Source organism: Mus musculus, chromosome 7 (genome assembly GCF_000001635.26).
Source record: "Mus musculus strain C57BL/6J chromosome 7, GRCm38.p6 C57BL/6J".
Taxonomy (NCBI): Eukaryota; Metazoa; Chordata; class Mammalia; order Rodentia; family Muridae; genus Mus; species Mus musculus.
The window spans coordinates 96,236,925-96,257,584 of record NC_000073.6 but is presented as its reverse complement, the minus strand read 5'-3'; the positions used below and the strand labels follow the sequence as shown (position 1 = coordinate 96,257,584).

The 20,660-nt window shown below is 43.6% G+C and overlaps 1 protein-coding gene and 1 non-coding gene across 19 annotated transcripts in view; both read right to left on the bottom strand.

Moving 5' to 3' along the window:
* The window catches only part of Tenm4 (teneurin transmembrane protein 4), a 739,850-nt gene that overhangs the window by 653,509 nt on the left and 65,681 nt on the right, over positions 1-20,660 (bottom strand). The gene's annotated exons all lie outside the window — the stretch shown is intronic.
* On the bottom strand, positions 8,053-8,161 carry Mir708 (microRNA 708). The gene has a single exon (NR_030489.1). It is a non-coding gene; the product is annotated as a microRNA 708 (primary transcript).

Below are 20,660 nucleotides of genomic sequence, written 5' to 3'. Positions count from 1 at the left end.
AGGAAGTGACTGAATTATTTTCAGCAGGAGACAAAGAAACATGGTAAGGATTTGCTCTAAACAACCATCTGGGACAGACTTGAGGCGAATCAAGAGAGAAATGAATAGGAAAACAATACCGTTACCATTTTGCCCTGGCTTAGGGAGGGGCTCTCTGGGAACAGTGGGGATGAAGCAGGTGAAGGAGCCAGTCCTCAGAGGTTTGAGATGCAGCAAAAACCTTCAGGGCGATGGCCAGCAGACTTTGGAGAAAAGGGTAAGAGGGTGTCCAAGAGACCTTGCTAGGGCTACTAATATCAGACAGAGCCACTAGCACCATCATGGTAGTTTATAAAGATGTGAAGGCCTCAAGCACCTGATAGGAAGACAGGGGTTATTATAGTTGCTATCCCAAAGACTTGTACAAACCAGGTACAGAAGGATCCAGAGAAGCTCTGGCATAGCCTATCTATTGGCAGGTTTATACTGGTGAACTTGATCCAGCATGTTCAGTCAGAAACAAGAGTCCTCCTTCCTCTTTTCCTTATATATTTATTTACCTTCCAAAAGGCCCTATGTGCTCTTCCAAATAGCCCTTGGTTCACTTCCTGGTAATTCTATGGGTAGACATATTGGCATAAAAGAGCGATTGTACTTTAATACCATTTGCTTCCCCCAAATCATCCTTGGTGCCAACCCCTGTAGTCAAGTAGTCTCTACAGTCCCCATTTTACAGAAAGGAGCAGTGATATAGAAAAGAGCTGGAACTTGGCTGACAATACATAGTCAGGAAAAGATTTAGTATCGATTCCCCTCTCACTGTTTTGAGGAGTCACCAAGATTGCTGTGTGGCTCCTAACTGTTGTCAGAACACCTCCTGGTATCTGTGATATGGGCCCCAAACCTTCATTTATGCTCCTGGGGCCAAATCCCTGAGGTCCTGGGTTTGAATTCCAGCCCTGCATGTCCTGCAGCACAGTTCTTCCATTTGAAAAATCGGGGTGGATTGCGCTTTCTAGAATTGCTGAGAGAAGTGCATAAGGCAATGTGGAGTGCTCTCTTCAGTCTCAATGATGCACACTACTACCTACTTAGTTGCTTCTTCCTCATTAGTCCATATTCTCAGTGGAGCCTGGCTTCAGTGTACATATACAAGGATGCAGTGGAGTTGCAAATATAGACTCAGGAAGCAAAATGTTGGAGTCCCAAAACTGGTTCTGCAACTAACTAGCTGTGCTACCCTCAGGGAGTCATTTACAAAAACAGATGCACAGTGGTTCTGCAGTCTTAAGAATTCAGCGAGTGGCATGTATGTAGGATGTCAGTCACAGGACCAAGCTGTCGTAAAGATCCAGCCAGGGCAGTGTAAGCTCTTGCCATTGTTTTATAGTTCTGTTTATTCCCTGTTCATATTTTCTTTCCCACTAGCCCAGTTACTCAGATCTAAGTAAATCAACCCAAAGTGGGGTCAAGGAGCAGTGCCAGGAGCCTGCCAAGGGATGTATCCATCCAGGGTTTATCAGCACCCTTTCTATGCCTGATCTATTCAGTCCTTGGCGATGCCACATGTAGTAAGTCCCCCACCCAGCCCCGCGTCTGAGGTCTTCACAACTTGATGAACTACTGAAAATTGATTTATACAGCAGCACACAGGCAATCATCTTCTCTGTATGGGTTTATATAGTAAAGTAGCCAGTATTAATCATTGAGAGCCACAGGCCCTTATCAATCCTGACACTCCAAAAATTCTGAAACCAAAAGGTTGCTTGGATTCTTTCTTTCCTTCTCTCTCTCTCTTTTTTAATAACTCAGTTGATGGCAAAACCTGACCTGCAGTGATGTGAGGCTATTTATTGTCTTTATTTTTCCCACTTAGTGTGACAGTCAGACATTTTCCTGCAGAAAAATTAATAGGCTTGATTATAGAACACTGCCCCAGACTCCACCAGGGGTATTATAGAATATACAGTATATGCAACCCATTTCCCTTCAAACATCCAAAGACACAGATTCCCAAACATATCTGACCCCAAGGCACTGGATGATGGATTGAGGACATGCATTTATTATTTCCATGGGACAGCTGTAATCACTCCTATTGTTCCCTTCAACCAAAAGATACAGAAAATTGGTGTTTGCCCATAACTGAATGACTTTTTATTTCTCTTTGAAAAAATTCAATATATTGTTGAGATCCAAGCAATAAAATCAGCTTTCCTCTTTTTTATGGAGTTAATATTTCAAACATTTACTTATAGGCAGCCCAGATTTCTATAGACTGTTCTCAAACAGAAAGAGCCAGGTTTGAAGTTAAAGCCGTCCAACATCTACCACGCCTTAGGCCCAGGAACACTGCAGGGTGGATGCAGAGATAAGGGACGCAGTGATGATGGATACAGAGATGATGGATACAGAGATGATGGATGCAGAGATGAAGCAGGGATTCTATGGCCTCATTTACTATCCTGTGTCCATAGTCATTCATTCTCTCCTTGTGGTGGTGGCTCACAGAGGTGTCCTGCTGGGTCACAGAAAATGGGTGCTGACATCGGGTCGGACAGAATATATTGTGAACTTAGGAGCAGAGGGTGCAAGGCAAATGAAGTAATGGCTTCAATGGCTAATTTAGTAATCGTGGTCATTGCTGACCACTGATGGGTAATTAAGTGACAGGTGACATCAGTAGCCTGGATGGCTGTTTGCTTGTTAGCATTAGCTCCCTCAGTGAAGGAGAGTCTCAAGGAGAATGAATACATATGATGTTTCCGTATGTCCTCTGGACCATAATGTTTGGTGTCCTTGAATCCTAAAGGCATCTGTCCAGGCCTTGTCCCTCATCCTCTCTTCCTTTCCGGCATCTGTCCAGGCCTTGTCCCTCATCCTCTCTTCCTTTCCCTATGGCATAGCCTGGGCAGATGGGCTGGAAAACAGGTGTTCTGATCTCTGTTGTGGATTTGCTATGCAAATAGGGACAAACCGCAGAGTCACTCCAAGTGTTCTTAATATGCCCAGTTTGTGAGTCCTTGAAATAGAAGTCCTAACAAATTTACCAACCAAAATGCCTTACAAGAAGTACCATAACAGAGGATCTGAGCCCAAACTGAAGAGGAAGGGGCAACTTATACCCACAACTCCTGAATGTTTGTACCTCTGGCCATCCATCTTATTAGTCCCAAATCAATCAATTCTGACCACTTGATAGCAAGATATTCCTGAAATGCAACCCTATAGGTCCTGACCACATTTTGTAAAACTGATAGATCAAAGCAAGCCTGAACAGCCATTCTGTTCCAGGGCAGGCATGGAAGACAATGAGGTAAAAGATGCACAAGGATGGAACTTTGAACAAGGTCTTGCACCTGGGAGATGCATGACTAGGCAGGGCCAGGCATATATGGGCTCGGAGGTAGTACAGTAGGAAGATGAAAGACGACCCACTAAATCTGTCACCAGCTCCGCTTTGACAGCCTCACATAAGATAGAAAAGGCCACGGGCAACACATCACTCACATCTCAGGGTCTTTACAGTGACTTCAAGTGGCTATAGCATCAGGTCCAAAAGCCCATTTTGAGCTTTTCCAAAATTCCTCTCATCTCTCTCTCTCTCACCATCTACTACTCTGTCTATTCCACAAATGAACAAGTAACATGGGCCTTGGGGAACTGAGTTAAAGACAGATTCAGATTTTCATCCTTCACTTTCAATATCTGAGGCCCATTCTGGACACACACACACACACACACACACACACACACACACACACACACACCTTTCTCTATGCCCTCAAGCAGAAGAAGAGCTAATGAGAAATACTTGGCCTTGACTTGCTCATCTATAAACTGCAGACCAAAAGTACTGGTTGTACTTTACAGTTAGCCTAAGGATTTAAGGTTTTTCCCATATGTTTGCTCAGAACTGACCTCCCCACCTTGACCACATCTTTGCCCTTCATCTCTACTTTTCCATGGCTGACACATCTGGAAGATTCATGGACTGCTTTTCTGAAGTGTTTCCTCATTAGCTTTCTAACATTTTTCAGTTTCATGAACCTTGAGGCCTTCCCCCAACTGTGTGGTGGTTAGATTCAACATTGCTTCCTTAATCTGTGTCTCACCTCACCTTAGCTCCTTACCTCTCATGATCTTTGCATTATTATACTTTATGTATCTAGTTCTTGTTCTAGAAGTATCCTACTGCTTTGCCCCTTAAGAGAGAAGAAACAGATGTCATACAAAGTCTCTTATAGATTGAGGCTACTCAAGAGCCAGTCTCTCTAACAGTTGAAGCAGAGGAACCCTCGACAGAAGCTCTATAGTCTCCAGAGCTAAATGGACTCACCATTTGTAGCTTTCTGGCTCCCAAAGCAGCCAGTTCCTTATACTGCTGCCAAGGACCTTCCATTCCAGGTAGAAGAAATAGCTGCCAAATGACCACTCTGATTGGAGCAAGGTGATGGCACAAAACCCCATGGTGGCCAAGCTTAAATGTCTGCCTCCTTCCTCTGAGTGTCTCCCAGAAAAGGACCTCATGGTGCCCTCTTCTAAAACCTACAGGTAGGGTTGCTGGGGCTCCACAGCCCTTTCTGCTCTCTATCCCTTAGTGCCAATGCATGGCTTAGGGAAAGATCTCAAACCAAGATGGCTTCAGTAACTAAATTACCAGGAGATACAGACAGACAGACAGACAGACAGACAGACAGACAGACGGACAGACAGACAGAGAAAGCTGTTCTTTATGATGCAATGCTTGGGGGAACTTGAGCCATCCCCACTGATAAAGTAACCTTGACTTTTCTTCCCTTCCCCTCCCTTCTTCCCTCCTTTCTTTTCTTGATTTCCTTTCTTCAACCTTGCCTTCCTTTCCTTTTGCTTTCTGCAGAGTTGGGGATGGAGCCAAGGACCTTGCACATGCAGGACAAGTACTCTATCACTCACCTGCATCCCCAGGTCTTTCTCTCAATGTATTTTTTCCTGAATACTGCTTTTGAGGGCTTATTAGCCTAGCCAAGAACATGGGAGCCTTATAAGGAGCTTTCCAGTTCAAAGGACAGACTCTGGTTACACTAAGTTACAGGATTTGGCTTGAGGCATTGAAAAGGGACAGCCCAAGGGCTGAGGAAAAGCTGAGCTAAAATGATAAAGGCTAAGTCTATGGATAAGGACATCAAACTCATGGAAGCCTTACACATACCAGGCAGTAAATGTGTTCGTTCACTGTTTTGTTTTTGTTGTGACTTTATCTTGTTTTCAAATTCTTTTCATTACATTTGTATTTTACATATAGCACAAGGGGCACAACCCCAGGGGGCTTGGAGACATAAAAATGGTCAGAGAGCTAGTCAGAAGAGCATCAAGATCCTCACCCATCCAGGTGACTCCATGCCACATGGCTACTGGGGAACCGTATAGATGTGCCAACCTTAGGCTCCTTTATACACTTTCCTGAGCTAAGCCATTATCTTCAGTATTTGATGTCCAAAGTTAATTCCTTTCCTGACCAACAGTTGCTGCCACTCATGGACAACAAAGAAGGACATCCTGGTGACCCCAGAGAATGCTAAGGGTCACTAGAGAGTACAAGCAGTTGGCCTCTATAGAAGCTAGGAAGTAAAATATGCTAAGGGCATGTGTCTGGGGTATCACTGGGCTCCTCCCAAGGACCACATTCTTGTCTGTGTCAGGGAGAGCTAGCGGCTAAATGACTAGAAAAACTTGGGCAATTTTATAACTTTTTTTTTTAATTTCCCCTTATAGGATTTGCATATAACCATCAAATCAATCTTAGCTGCTGTCAAGTGGAGTTAGCATGGTGGAGAGTTAGGAAAAAAAATTGTCAAGATTTTAAAAATACTGACTCCGTTCCACCAAGGATGTTTGCTAATGTGATAAACGTAAGCCACAGGCACCCTGCACACCAAACAGAATGGATAGGGAAAGAGGATCTGAGGAGACAGATGGGAGTCAAATCGGGCTCTCTCTACTTGCTTGGATTGAATTACTGAGACTTTAAAGGAGCCATTCAAACTCTGTAAGTTCCTTCCTCTGTCAAGAGTAGGTGATAAAACCTTCCTCCTTGAGGTTGTGAAGATTAATTGGAATTGTGTATAAGAAAGTGCCCAGAAAAGTTCCTGACATGCAACCTGCACTCAATGAGTGGTAATTATTATTATCTCATTAGCCCAAACTCTACCCAAGGCAGTAACCCTTCCTTAAGCAGACAGCAAATGAGAGAACTATCAGGTCACTTCTTGAATAAATATTTGTTGGCTGATTTTGTAATTAGTTGGCTACAGACCCAGAAGACAAACATGCGTGCACACACTCTCCAGAACACAATTCTCTACGCTAGCTGATATTAAATGGTTAAATTCCCACCATGGAGACAGACCATGCACGGGTCCTCACCAGTCCTTGCGATGTGTCCTTAGCTATTTTTTAAAAACCACATAAGACTCCTTTAAATAACACTGCCTAACCATGGAACAAATCCCTTCCAACTTCGGGAGCACTGTGAACCTGGGAGGAGACCTTTGTGTATTCAGGGCAGAGCATATCTAACAAACATTATCTAACAAACATTAGAACAGGGCTACTCTCTCCAAGCATCCCTCTTCCCGACTCCTTCCATCATTTCAAAAGAGATACATGGGCTGGCCTACCTTACTTGTTCCCTGGGCTTTGATTTCACCATCGTAAGCTGGAAAAGTTAAGACTACTTACATCACAGTGCACTTTGAAGATGAAATAAAATGGTCCAAAGTTCAAATACTAGTCTCCCCATCAAGTGCATCCTCAAGCCTCATTTTCCTCATGAGCAAAATGGAGATGATAACCATATTTATATCATAAGGGAAAGGGGACAAGGATGGTGCATGCTGCTGTGTAGCACAGTGCCTGGTACAGAGTAACACAGAATTAAAGTTGGTTACTGTCATTTTTCTCTTATTGTATCTACCCCGACATATATCTTCCCATGAGCCACTGTCATTTGCCACTTTTCAATTTAAGAAATGCACTCAGGTTTGGACTCTGCAGTCCTGAATTTTATGCCTGAGGTTTCAGGTAGGGGGCACGTTACCCAAGATAGATTTAAAAGAGCTGCTAACATGCCAGACCTCACTTTGAATGAGTTTGATAGGCATTTATGAAGTCTTTAATATAGATTAGAACAATTTAAAATATTGATTTAAAAGTCAGTGACTAGCAGACTAAAAATCATAACAAAGGAGTATCCAGAAATAAAGGCAAGTGACTCATAGAAGTCATATATTACAGCCCCTCTTCCTTTAAAGACTAAGCGCTCATTAAGGTGTTACTTGTGTAGGCCTTGTGCTAAGCACTGGGAAATGAACAAATAAGTCAATGGTTCTTCTGCTCTCTAGGAGCTCACATTCTAGGGGGAAGAGATTTATACAAAGAACACAAGTTCCCCTAACAGAGAAAGGCCAAAACAGAGCTTCAGACTCCATGTGGGATATTAAGAAGTAAAAGACACTTTCCAAAGAAGATGACACTTATCTGAAGCACTTTTCAGCCACTTTTATGAGTTAGTTTTGCTGGTTATAAAATTCACACATAGTCATCACAGGACATCGAGAAAGCACATTATCAGAAAATTAAAGCATTAACCATTTTTTTATCACTAGAGACAATAACTGATACATTCCAAGAGCATTTCTCTGTTAATTTTCAACCCACCTATTTAGCCAGTCTATATACAATGAGAAAGATGTTCCAATTTAATCAACATTAAACACAAGCACTTTACATTGAGCTCAGTCCAAAACAATAACTCTGGACCTTTGCTTTGAAGACCAAGCCCAGGAGTTGAAGAGCCAGGGCTGGCCTCAAGAAGTAATTGACATTGAGTTGCACATTGCTGATTCGGTTGCAGCAGTGGTATGGAGCATCCCACCCAGGGATGGAGCCAGGAGACACTGTAGAGCTGGAGTCAGTGCTCAGGAGACAGTTCAGGCCTACAGAGTTCTCAGCAAACAGGCAGTGGTTGGCGCCATGGGGATGGAGGATGTCCCACAGGGAGGGTGTGCAGAGTGAGCAGAGAGATGACTAGGGTAAGGCCCCTGCCCTCTAGAAGCTCACAGTCTAGTTGTGTTCAAGTGCAAGTCATCTACCCCCAGCTAGATTGTAAGCTCCTTGAGGGCAGTCCCCATTTCAAACACAGCTGTCCCTCGGCAACCAAGGGGGATAGGTTTCTGTTAACCCCTGGGGCAGGAGAAGTCAGGCTTGAGGAATTTAGGACCTTAGTATGGAAAAAAAACAGGGTTAGGGGAACGAAGGCACCAACTAACTTCTGAAATCATATTTGTACATTGATATAAAATTGACAATGACAGCATCCTAAAAACATTGAAAATTTGTGACACTTAAAATGATCGACATATAATAACAACATCCACTTTACAAGTCATTTTCATTGGCTATTCATTTCTTTAATAGACTTCTTTTCATAGCGGTAACAAGATGTATATGAAATCATCTTTGTATAACATAACTTCTAAAAGTCATTTCTGTGTGGTTTCCCATGTAACTACTCAATGCATTTTGTTTTATTGTTCTCATCTTTAATTTTGTTTTCTGAGGTGCTGAGGATTGAACCTAGGGTCTCACATGTATTAGGTAAATGTTTAGCCACTGATCTACATTCCTAGCCCGATACTAGATACCTATGGCTTTTATGACTTCAGCCTATTGATGTCTATCTTTTGGTCCCACATGCAATGTAATGTAAGTGTATGTCCACATCTTAACAGGATGACTGCTAAGGTTAGACAGATACCCCTACCACCTTTCCCATCTCATGAACACGTTCTTCCGCTGCTCTGCTGCCCACCTATTTTAGGGCAAGTTTCCTCAAGTCCCATTGGAATAGACAGACTCCTACCTGAGTTTGAATCTTTGCAGCGTCTTAAAGAATGTATAATGGTGGAGTTGTCAATATTACAGCTGAATGTCATTCTTTCGAAGGCTTAACACATTCTTCACATGCTAGCTTTGGGTGAATGCTCAAAGAACCCCTGTTGAACTTAGCAATTTCTGAGCCCAACCTAAAGGGTGTGGGTTATTTTCCCTCTCTCAACTCACTGCTCCAAATGAATATTAAACCTTCACACAGCACAGATACTGAAATATTTGTAGGCACATTTAATTTTCCCGTCTGGCAGGTCATGACAGCAAGAAGCAACTAATAGATGCAATCTATCTGCATTCAAGAAGGCAATTTTGAGTTCCACATGACATGCTGTCAATAGAGTCAAGTGATATGGCCCTTTAGTGAGAGAATTCTCCATCTTTTCCAGCTCATGGACCACCTGGATAAAGCCAAAGACCTGCTAACCATCGGTTCCTAGAGCACATTTTTGACACAAAATTGTCACCTGGGAGGCTAAACGTTGCTGGATAAGACATCAGCATGACAATGTTTTTTCAATGAAATAATCAGGTACACTTATGTAGCACTTTACAGTTTACAAAATATTTCCACATATATTTTTATCTCACTTTTTCTTCATAGCACCCCTGTGGGGTATTGGTTGATATCTCCATTTTGCAAATACAGAAACTGAGGCTTACTCTACGGAAGTGATCAGGTGAAGACAACCCCTCCACCAGTACAAGGCTTCCTGTTCGTTTTACAAGTAAAACTGGATTGGAAAGCCGTTCCATCACCATGCAGTTGCCAGTGTCTAAGAGACAGCCCCTGGACTTTCCCCCTTCCTCATCCCCAACTGTCTTCCCTGGTCCACAGAACAGCCACTAGTGGCCATCCAGACTGTCCATAGCCATACATTAGGAAGTGACAGTGACTGAGCACTGCACGCACACACATGCACCATCACAATCCCACAGGAGCGTGACTTGTAAGCATCAGGATTAAAATTTGAATGAACTTTGTTCAGTGCCAGCTTTTTGAGTAAGATTTAACCTGTATCTCCTCTTCTAGGGAGTAGACCAGTAGCTTAGAAAAATACCACAAACATTTTTAATAGACATCATTATTTCATGAGAAATGACCACTGTTAACATCCACAAATATACTGGTGTGTTTCTCCAATGTGGATGAAATAAAGTCATAGATGCATGAATCTGAGAACTGCCTGGTCTACCCAGTGAGTTCCATGCCAAATAGAGCTACTTAGTAAGACCCTGTATCAATAAAAAAGAAAGGAACAGAATAGCTAGACCTAGGCTTGATCCCTAGCATCCACATGGTGCCGAACAGCCATCTGTAACTCCAGACCCAGGGAATTCCATTCCTTCTGGCTTCTAAAGATACTACATAACTACATGCACAGACATATTAGCAAAAAAAATCATACTCACAAAAATTAATTAATCTTTTAAATTATAGATGATGTTGGCAGATTGCTTTTTCCCTTGGCCTCACACCTTGAATGTTTTCCACATCTTACAATTGTCCCTACATACTTTATCGAACAGCTATATAATATTCTGTATTTGGATGTCATAGCTAACTCTTCCCATTGGGCAGATGGATGCTTTCCAGCCCCTGTGTGTATATATAATGTTGAGGTGATCTTTTCTGCCCACCCACTTTCTCTCAATCTCTCACTACTTCCTAGGCAGCTTTGAACTCAAGTTGTGCTCTGTATTTTATGTCCTTATCTAGAACCCTGACTTAGCAAGGTCATCACCTATGGGAGTTTCTAGAATATGCACACAACCCTCTGCAGAGTGAGCACCAGAATCCCCAATGGGGTGGGGTGGGGGTAGGGTTGTTGATACATGCTTTGATGACTCTGGCTCTAATCACAGTAGCCAGTACTGAGACTTACAATGGCCCCTTCTCCTGGCTTGACTATACAGATGAGCTATCTTGATGGAAGAGGCGGTCTGTAGGAAGTACAGCCTTCAGACCCTGAGTATTGCAGGCAATCTTCTAGCTTCTCACAGGAAGCTCCTTCCACTCTCTTGATCTCAAGCCACACCCAAAGGCTTCCTATACTGTGATTAATCTAATAATGTTTGGATTCAATTGACTGTTTCTTGAATTAATTTATTTTAAGAAGCAACATGTATCCCATTGTGGTCATTTAAGAGACATCCTCATGTGGACAGTGAGAAAGAGTTGAAGAGTAAATTTCAGGGAAACCAAGTGGATACTGTTGCTTCCTTACCCAGACACAGGCCTTTGTTAACAGGGAGCTGAGCGAGTGTCACTGAGGTATTAAATATCTACCAGCCCCAATATCAGGCTCCGTCCTCGACTAAATCACAAAGAATGAAGAGGAACCGAAACCAGCTTTATCACCATGTGATTCAACGACATTTAATACCATGCTTAGGTACCACACACAGCCATTTGGTACCAGTCCCTTGTGGAAAATACTCGTGGACCTGACCTTCTCCATTTACATGGGAATAAATGGCCCTAGAAGTTAAGGGAGAATACTTTGCTGTGTCTAAGCCTGGCAGTAAAGCTAAGCCAAGACTGCCTGATGACTCCTGCATGCCTATCTCATTTGAGATCTTGTGATTTTATTTTTCAGTGTTAGGCAGTGACATATGCAGGGAGAGAAATGGAAGTTTGTTTTGATATTTGTTTATAAGATCTCGAAGTGTGTTTTGACAGCAGAACCTGGCCTGTGGGCAAATCTGTGGGTCATTTTCTTAATTACTAATTGATGTGGGGGGGGGTGCCATCACTGGGTAGCTGGGATGTATAAAAATGATAGCTTCATGTACGTTTGAGAAGCAAGCTAATAAACAGTCTTCCTCAGTGGTCTTTGCCTTAAGCTCCTGCCTTAAATCCTGCCTTGGCTTTTGACAATGACTAACTGTCACCAACAAGCCAAGCAACCACTTTCCTACTCAACTGGCTTTTGGTCATAGTGTTTGTCACAGCAACAGGAAGCAAGTGAGGTTCAGAAGGGGACAAATTTCAAAGTGTTGATTAGGCTGCAGGTATAACGCAGTGGAAGAAAACTCATTTCGCTGACGTGAAGCTCCAAGTTTGATCTCCAGCACTTCCCAAAAAGCAAACCAAACCATTCGCTCATTAGGCTCTCATCAGAGCCAGCATAGCCACATTAATCATTTCATGGTTAGCATCTAGCTGCTCTTTATTGGGGACTTCCCGTAGACTTGGCCCTGTGCTAAGCACCTTAGCAGACTCTGACTCACCGAATCCTCACATGAATTCCATAAAGGATCATTACCATCTGCGGTAGACAGAGCTAAGAACCAAGATTGGCACTGAGGTTAAGCGGTTTTTTTCCAGATCACACAGGTAAAAGGGCTTGAGGCCTCGATACCAATCCAGACAGCTGGTACAAGCTAAAAACCGATCAAACTTTGTAAGGCATATTCAATCAGAGTGGAACAGAAAAGGGGCGTTTGCGGTTTTGCTTTATTTTTATTTTGCTCCAATTATATTCTTATGAAGGTGGGACAACTTTAAAAACCCTATCAGCTCAGGTAATATTTTATCCTTGTATCAGTACAATGGGTGTGGCATGTTCCCCAAATACTACTGTGTATTGGAATCACCTAGATGGCTTGTTAGGACAGAAACTGGGAAGACCAGCCCCTTGTTCTCACTCAGCAGGTCTAGGGTGGGGCCTCAGGACTAGCATTTCCAGGCAGAGCCCAGGCAGGAGAGCTGCCTGCTTGAGACCACATGTTGAGAAATACCAGGTTATGGACACAAGTGCTGTAATAGGCGACAGACCCCATCACAGTCTTGTTTGGCCACCTGCTTTTTATGCTTTTGTGTGTGACTTTCAGCCAGCCACAGGATCTGATCTCATTTTAAAGGAGAAAACTGCTGTTAGCTAAAGTCAGGTAAAGATTATACTGTATGAGGCTATGTATATAACCTGTCAATTACCTACTGTATTCAAAACAGGGCTTCTAATAACACCAAGTAGTGATCCACAGAGAAAATGTGTGATCTTTGTTACTGACTATCTCATTGAAAAGGATTACTTTGGCCCTCTTTGGTAGTGGCGTTTCATCCAATATAATATTGTTATCTTCTCCCTCCTTCCCTTCTTCCTTTCCCCCCACTCCCTCCCCCAGGAAGCTATCACAGGCTCTTCTCAATCTGGGATGGCCTTGGACTTCTGATCTTCCTGTCTCTAGCTCCAAGTGTTGGATTTTCAGGCATGTACCAACAAGCCCACCTGAAGAAATGTTGGGGACTGACCTTGGGGGTTTGTGCCCATTAAGCAGGCAGTCTACCAACTGAGTTACAGCCTCGGCCTGCCTCTACTTTTTCTATGCAAAAAGATATGAGAAATAGTGGCTGGTAAAAAGAAAAACACAGGGTGATGAGAGAGAGAGGCCCATTGGAGCAAAGGCCAGTGGATTAGAAAGGGCTGTGCTTTCCAGCACTCAGCATTTTCGAGGCAGCATTGCCTACTGGGAAATGACTTACAGGCAAAACAGAGGTGCTTGATGGGATCTGATTTGTTTGAAGCTCACTACAGCACAATCATAAAATAACAGTGTAATTGCGTGGGGTTTTTAAAGTACTTTGTTGTTGAACAGAATAAATGGGAAGTATTAAGCAATCCCTTTGGTCTTTCTTTGCCTAATTTGCAAAGTGTTGTCTATGGGGGATAATGTGTGTGTGTGTATGTTTGTGTGTATACAGGCGCACATGCACACATGACTCACAAGCATGTATGTGGTGATGTTATTTTTTTAAACAAGCCACAGAGGCAAGTCTTTTGTGAGGCTCTCATCCTAAAAAAGCAGAAAATATAAAAAGGCTGGAACTTGGTATTAGGAATAAACATAGATGAATGGTACTGTAGTAGTGGCACCTGCACACGTCATAGAGTTTTCTAAGAGTGTTTAGAAAATTTAAAGGAGGACTCAGGTGTGTATGGGTGGGGATTAAATCAATGAGGGATGTATTTCCTCTTTCTTTCCTTTCTTCCTTCCATTCTCCCTCCCTCCTTCCCCCTATCTTCCTTCCTTCCTTCCTTCCTTCCTTCCTTCCTTCCTTCCTTCCTTCCTTCCTTCCTTCCTTCCTTCCTCCCCTCCCTCCCTCCCTCCTCCCTCCCTTCCTCTCCTCCCTCCCTCCCTCCCTCCCTCTCTCTTTCTTTTTTCCTTGTTACTTTTTTTTTTTGAGACAGGGTTTCTCTGTGAAGCCTTGACAATCCTGAAGCTTGCTCTATACACCAGGCTGGCCTTGAACTCATAGAGGTCTGAATCCACCAGCCTCTGTCTCACAAGTGCTAGGAATAAAGGTATGGGATACCACTGCCTGGCCCAGGGATCCACCAGGTCTGAGGAATGTGTTTCTAAGGCTAGACGTGATCAGATTTGAGAGAAGTCTTTGCCTTCTCTGAACCTCCTTGAACTAGGTGGTAATAGTCTAACATGCATAGTGGGCGTGCAATGAATACAGAGAGATACAGAGTTTCTGGTACATGGCATTCAGTTAACAAGAGCAAGTCCCTTCCACTCTCAATTTCTCTTGCCACGCTTTAAGCCCTTTAATGTCCATAGCTAGTAGGAGAGGCTGACTCCCCTGTGCTAAGAGGTCACATGGTCTAAGGAGTCTGATTGTTTGCACACCCACTGCCTCTGCTGGACTCCCAGTGAAGTTCAAAGCCTGAGGTGGTGCTAATGCTGTAACACCCCAACAGCTGGCTGAAGGTCACAGAAGTACCCCACTGTGTTGAATGGCTTCACTCTGGCTTGTTTAATGATAATTTATGCACCACCCAGGTACTTCTGAGTAGGTACCACTAGTCTGTTTTACACTTGAGATTCTCCAGAGCATAAACTGTTCTTTGGCTCCTTGGCACCTCCTGGCTCTGCCTCCTGTTCTCTGTCTCTTTTGGCTTGGCATTGGTCCATACTCTTTGGATCTCCCACAGCAGCTCTTCTCTCCCCCAGGCTTCTCTTTCACCAAGGGGTGAAGGGGAAGAGCACCTTCCAGTTTCACTTTGCTTACCCATCTCACTTGCAGGTAGTGTTAGAGCTTGGGGAAGACTTGCTCTGTAGAAGGAATGCTCCACTGAGTTAGCTCTCAACTCTGGAAGGCTGCTCCGATCATGGCCCTGTTTCAGCTCTGTTAACGTGTAAAGACAAGCCCTGGGCAACAGTTCAAACCACCAAACAACACTGTTAAACACCACCAAATGCTCCCTGTCAAGAGAGAAGTCCACAACGGTAGGAGCTGATAGCTCAGTTCCAACTTTGCAGAAGAGCCCAGCAGACCCTAATGTGGCTCAGGCAACCACACTGCTGAGCCCACCACTAGCTCAGCCTTCCTTTTGGGCTGAGACCTTCAGGAGTCAAGTTATGAAAAAGAATGGTAGCCTCAGGGCATCCTCCAAGAGCCTTCTCAGTTCTTTCAGTACCTTGGTAGCTCAGTTGAGCCCTGGAACATTTTAGAGGATTGTCAGGGGAAAAGGTTAACTAACAGGGTGAGAAACTGCAACCCTAAGAATGACAAAGATGTCTGCCTCCCTCAGAGCAACTAAGGGACAAGCCCTCTATTGTCTGTGAATCCTGTACAGCCTTAGCAATGTTCCCAGGAAGAGGCTCTGAGTTCAGCAGTTATCAGTGACTTCCCTGATCATAGGGTGCCCATCTAGCCCTTCTTCAGCTAAAGTGAGATGTCTGGCAGTGGACTTAAGCCAAATTACCTGATGTATTCATCCCATATGACTTGGGACAAGTCACTTCATCAGTCTAATCCTCGGTTTCTTCAAATGTGAGGTAAGTAAGAAAAGGAGACTTTCTCCACTTGGTTTATAAGAAAGTAAGGTGAATTATTTACAAAGGGATTTAAAAAGCACAGCGGCATCATAAACACCAGGGACTATTTACTAAGTAAATACTCTACCTTCCAGTAGCTTCCTAGCGCTAACCTCTTAGAAAACACATCATCATATCTTCGCACTCTCTCTCCCTCCCTCTCCCTCTCCTTCCCCCTTCCCCTCTCTCCCCCTCTCCCTCTTCCCTGCACCCCCACAGTATACTGCCTGATCACAGAGCTGAGAACTCTGGATCACTGAAACATATCCCAAGAGCATCTTCACTGCAGTGTGGCTGTCACTGCATCCCCACTGAGGCTGCACATAGACAACACATGGTCCATCAGGGAAGGAAGCAGCAGAGGAGATATAACACATAACAAAGGCCAGGGCAGAGAACAGGCACCACGTCCTGCCGAGCATCTTAATGATTTCTAACTGCCAGGGGCTGTGTAATCAGATGATGAGGGGACAACTTTAAATATCCATCTGAAGAGCAAGTCCATTCTCAAAAAGCTACCACTAAAAAAACATGGAATGAGAAACATCAAAAAAGAGGTCCAAGTGAAAGCACACAGCTTGAGCACTTTGGAACCCAAGGAGGTGGTCCTAGCTCTGATTCTATTGCACATAGTGGCCCTCAAACCTTCTAGCAATGTCTCCTATTGCCAAGGTGACCCTAAGCTCACACTCCAGGCTCTTCCCAAGTCCTCCGGCGGCAGCTCTCATTCTCTTTAGAAACTGGTCACAGACTCCAGGTCTCTGGTTTGCAGTCTCTTGGAATCCACAACCTTTCAGGCAAAAAGCAAAACAAAACAACAACAACAACAACAACAACAAAACCCACCTAAATAGTTCTGCCTCTGCCTGCTCTATGAGCCTCTCTATCTTGGCACAGGGTCTCCAGTCCCTCCTGCTGATTGGTATGTGCACATCAGAAGGAAGGCACACATGTTCCCATGAGACCTTGCTGGCCAGCCCCTAGCAGCTGCTTCAGCTGGAAAGGGCTGGCTCACTCCAATTTGGAGATGATTTTAGCTCGTGAAAACTGCTTATTAGGAATGTTGGTTCAACATACCAACCAAATGTAATGCATAAATCCTGTTTGGATACTAGTTTAGGGAGGGGAGAAATAGAAGTCATGAAGACATGTTTGGACAATCAGGGCAAAGTAATGGGAGCTCGAAATCAGATGGTTATTTATGATGTTACTTTTTTTTTGTTGTTGTTTAGTTTCTGTTTTGAGGTGTAACTACCATATCGTGAGGATGTAAACAAAATAAAAAGACAATCTTTTCTCTCTGGGTGCATAAAGAGACCCATGTCCAGAGTGCAGAGGATACTTATATATCCACATATGTTACACATACACACGGGTAAAGCATACACGGAAGATATTTTAAGAAAAAGGAAGATTAATTCCTTGTGGCTCTGCACAGAGTTTATTTGTGCATCCCTTATATGGAGAACTGAACTGTAGGACACATTTATCTCCACAATTCAAAATTCAACTTGCCTTTTTCTCAAAGGCAAAAGAGCTCCAGTTCTTGTCTGCAATTCTTCTTGTGCACATACACATATATGCTGGCAAGCAAACACACATGAGTTTTTGGTACCAGAAGGCACTTTCTTCAAGATGAAAGCCCTAAGAGAAAATTCAGAAGAGCTGTTATAGAAAAATGACAGACTGGGTCAGGCTCTGTGCTGGAGGACTTGGTTAAAACTTGACGTGTGTGTGTGTGTGTGTGTGTGTGTGTGTGTGTTCTTTTCTCTTTTTTTGATGTGTATGGTGTTTGACCTGCATGTATGTATGTACACCATGTGCTTCTCTTATGCCTGAGGAGACCAGAAGAAGGCTCCTGGAACAGGAGTTATAAAGGTTGTGAATCATACTGTAAGCCCTCGGAACTGAACCCGAGTCCTCTGCAGGGGCAGCCTCTGAGCCATCATCACTCCAGCCTTAGTGTGGATGTTTTTCAGAGGCCATGTGTCACTTCCTTCAGTCTCATAAGGAATATAAGTGTTCTGATTCTAAGTTCCACAAAGTTGATACAAACACCAGGAGAAAGAAAGGCTGTCAAGTTATGTCAACATTCCCTATCACTACCTGAGATTACAGTGGGCATGACCGCTGGATGGTGCATGCCTTTAATCCCAGAACTTGGAGGCAGAGGTAGGCAGATCTCTATAAATACAAAGCAAGCCTGGTTCTACATAGTAAGTTTCAGGCTAGGTGTAGCTACACAGTGAGACAATGACTTAACAAAACAAAACAAATAACCCTGTTTAAAAAAAAAAAAAAGCAATAAAAACAAGCCTGAAAACTAACACTCAAATGTAGTAGCTTGGATGAGTCTCTTTTCTTTGACTAAAGGTTCCTGTGGTGTCCATCTTCTGAAACTGGACTCCAAGAATGAGCCATGCAGAGCTACCTGCTGCTAGACACAGAGTTCTGGCCTCCGCCTGTATGGCCATGGCAATAAGACTGCGTGCTTTCAGTTATTTTAAGGAAGAATATGTAAAGTCATCTTATAGGAATGGATCTGACATGTAGCAGAGGGGCTGCAAAGAGACATGGAACCCAACCATACAACCAGGCCTGGGTCATGAGTAGGGAATGCCAAGCTTATGGCTGGAAGTCTCCTGAGTGCTTTGTGACAGGAGTAGAAAACCTCATTTATGTAGAAATTGTGAACACATTTAGCCAAGGCCTCATCTGACCTTGCCTCTGTCCAATCTGTGAGGGACAGCCTGGCTTAGGGGACAGGGTTGCATACACGGGTAGGGGCAAGAAACTTGCTTCACTCTGGACTCCTTTGCTTGATAACTTTGGACAAGGCACCTGGCTTCCTCAGAAATTGACATCTTCATAAAATTATTATGTTGTCTGGGTTTGCCTATAATCTTATCACTAGGGAGGATGAGGCAGGAAGATGAGGAGTTGTAGGCTAGCCTGGGCTACATAACAAGACTCTCCTAAAACAAATAAAAGAAGATAGGTTAGATTAAGGCTGTTCCAGTTCTGATGAGTTCTAAGATTCTATGATTAGTCTCCTTCTTGGAGAAGTCCTCCTAAACTGAAGAACAATATTTATTGACTAGAATGGGCATCTGTGACAATCAAGCAGATTTAACCATACAAAGAGAACAAACAGGCTTAGCAGTTTGAATATTCTCATGACTATGCCGCATGGAAGAACATTCACTGCAGTTTCCAGTCTGGATGATTCATAGGGAAGTCATCTGTTGGCAGGTACTTAGTCATCTACAGACCTTAATAGAAACCAATAAACAATACTAGCATTATAGACAGCCATTAGGAGGACATCCAATACGTGTTGAGTTCTATGCTAAAGGACTTGTCTGCAAGTCAAAGGCCAAGGTCTTTGGGATGTCTTGGACTCATCCCTGTTTTATATAAAAAAGATGGCAGCTCAGAGAGCTTACAAACCATGTCCAGGGTACCAGTGAGCAGTCAATCATCTCTGCAAGTGGGAGCTGTGCTGGTCTGTCATCTTGTAAACAAACTTCAGCTTAAGTACACTATTTGACCTTCATTTTCAGCCTCAGCTTTTGGAAAACATCACAAAGCTGTATTTGAAAGACAACAAACCACTCTACATCTAAACTGCATAGCTTGAGTCTCAATATAGATGTACCACTGTGAAATATGGAATCCAGGAGAGGACACACGCATTGCTCTCTGCTCCCCTGCCCTCTTTGTAATCCCTCCTTGCTCTCCTCAACACTGACCTACTCTCTACTGGGACAGAATTACTCTGCATAAGCAGAGTTCTGAACAAATGAACTACGCAGTATATATTCCTTTTGTCTGGCATTTCTTCTACTCATTGTAATTGTTTTGAGCCTAATCCATTCTATTGGGATTATAAAGGCTCCATTCCCCTTTGATTACTGATACACTGGTTAATAGCCATTTCTGCTGCTGGATTCATTCTCAGCTAGAACAAGCAAAGCCACTCTAAACATCCTTGTGTGTGTGTGGGGGGGGGGGGGGTCTTTGTGTCAAGATACTTTCATTCTCAGCTAAGCACCTAGGAGTAAAAGGGCTTGTCATGAAGTAGGTATTGCTCCCCTTTGTTTTAAGACAGGCTTTTACTAGAGCCCAAGTAGATCTATAACTGACTATGCAGCCCAGGGTAGCCTTGAACTCATGGTGATCCTCCTGTCTCAGTCTTTCAACTCCTGATAACAGGCATGCACCTTAAGCCTGGCTTATGTTTCTAAGAGGCTACTTAAGTATTCTCGAAACTAGAATCACTCTCTATTTGACATTTAAGTTCTCCCACATCCTCACCAAGACTTGGTGTAATAAGCCTTTTCAATTTCAGACACTCAAGTGAGCTCGTAGTGGCATCTCATTGTGTCTTTAATTTTAATTTCTCTATTGAGGAATATTCATTTAATTACTTATTTAAGACAAGAGTTAAAAACAACAACAACAGGTCCAGCCTCAGGCCCAAAGTGGGATCCATCTCAAAGGGAGGCCCCCCAAACCTGACACTATTACAGAGGCTATGGAGTGCCCACTAAAACAAGCAGCTGAATCAGATGCAGATATTTGCACTCAACCAATAGACAGAAGCTGCTGACCCATGTGGTTAAATTAGGGGAAAGCTGGAAGAAGCTGAGCAGGAGGGTGACCCTGTAGGAGGACCAGCAGTCTAAATTAATCTGGACCCCTGAGATCTCTCAAATGCAGGACCACCAACCAGGCAGTGTACACCAACTGATAAGAGGCCCCCGACACATATACAGCAGAGTATTGCTGGATTTGGGTTTAGTCAGAGAAGATGCAGAGGAGGCCCCAGGGAGTTTCAAGATCTGGTAGGGTGGGGGATGGGGAGCAGGACATCCTTGTGGAGAAAGGGAGTGGGGAAGAGGTATAGGATGTGGAACAGT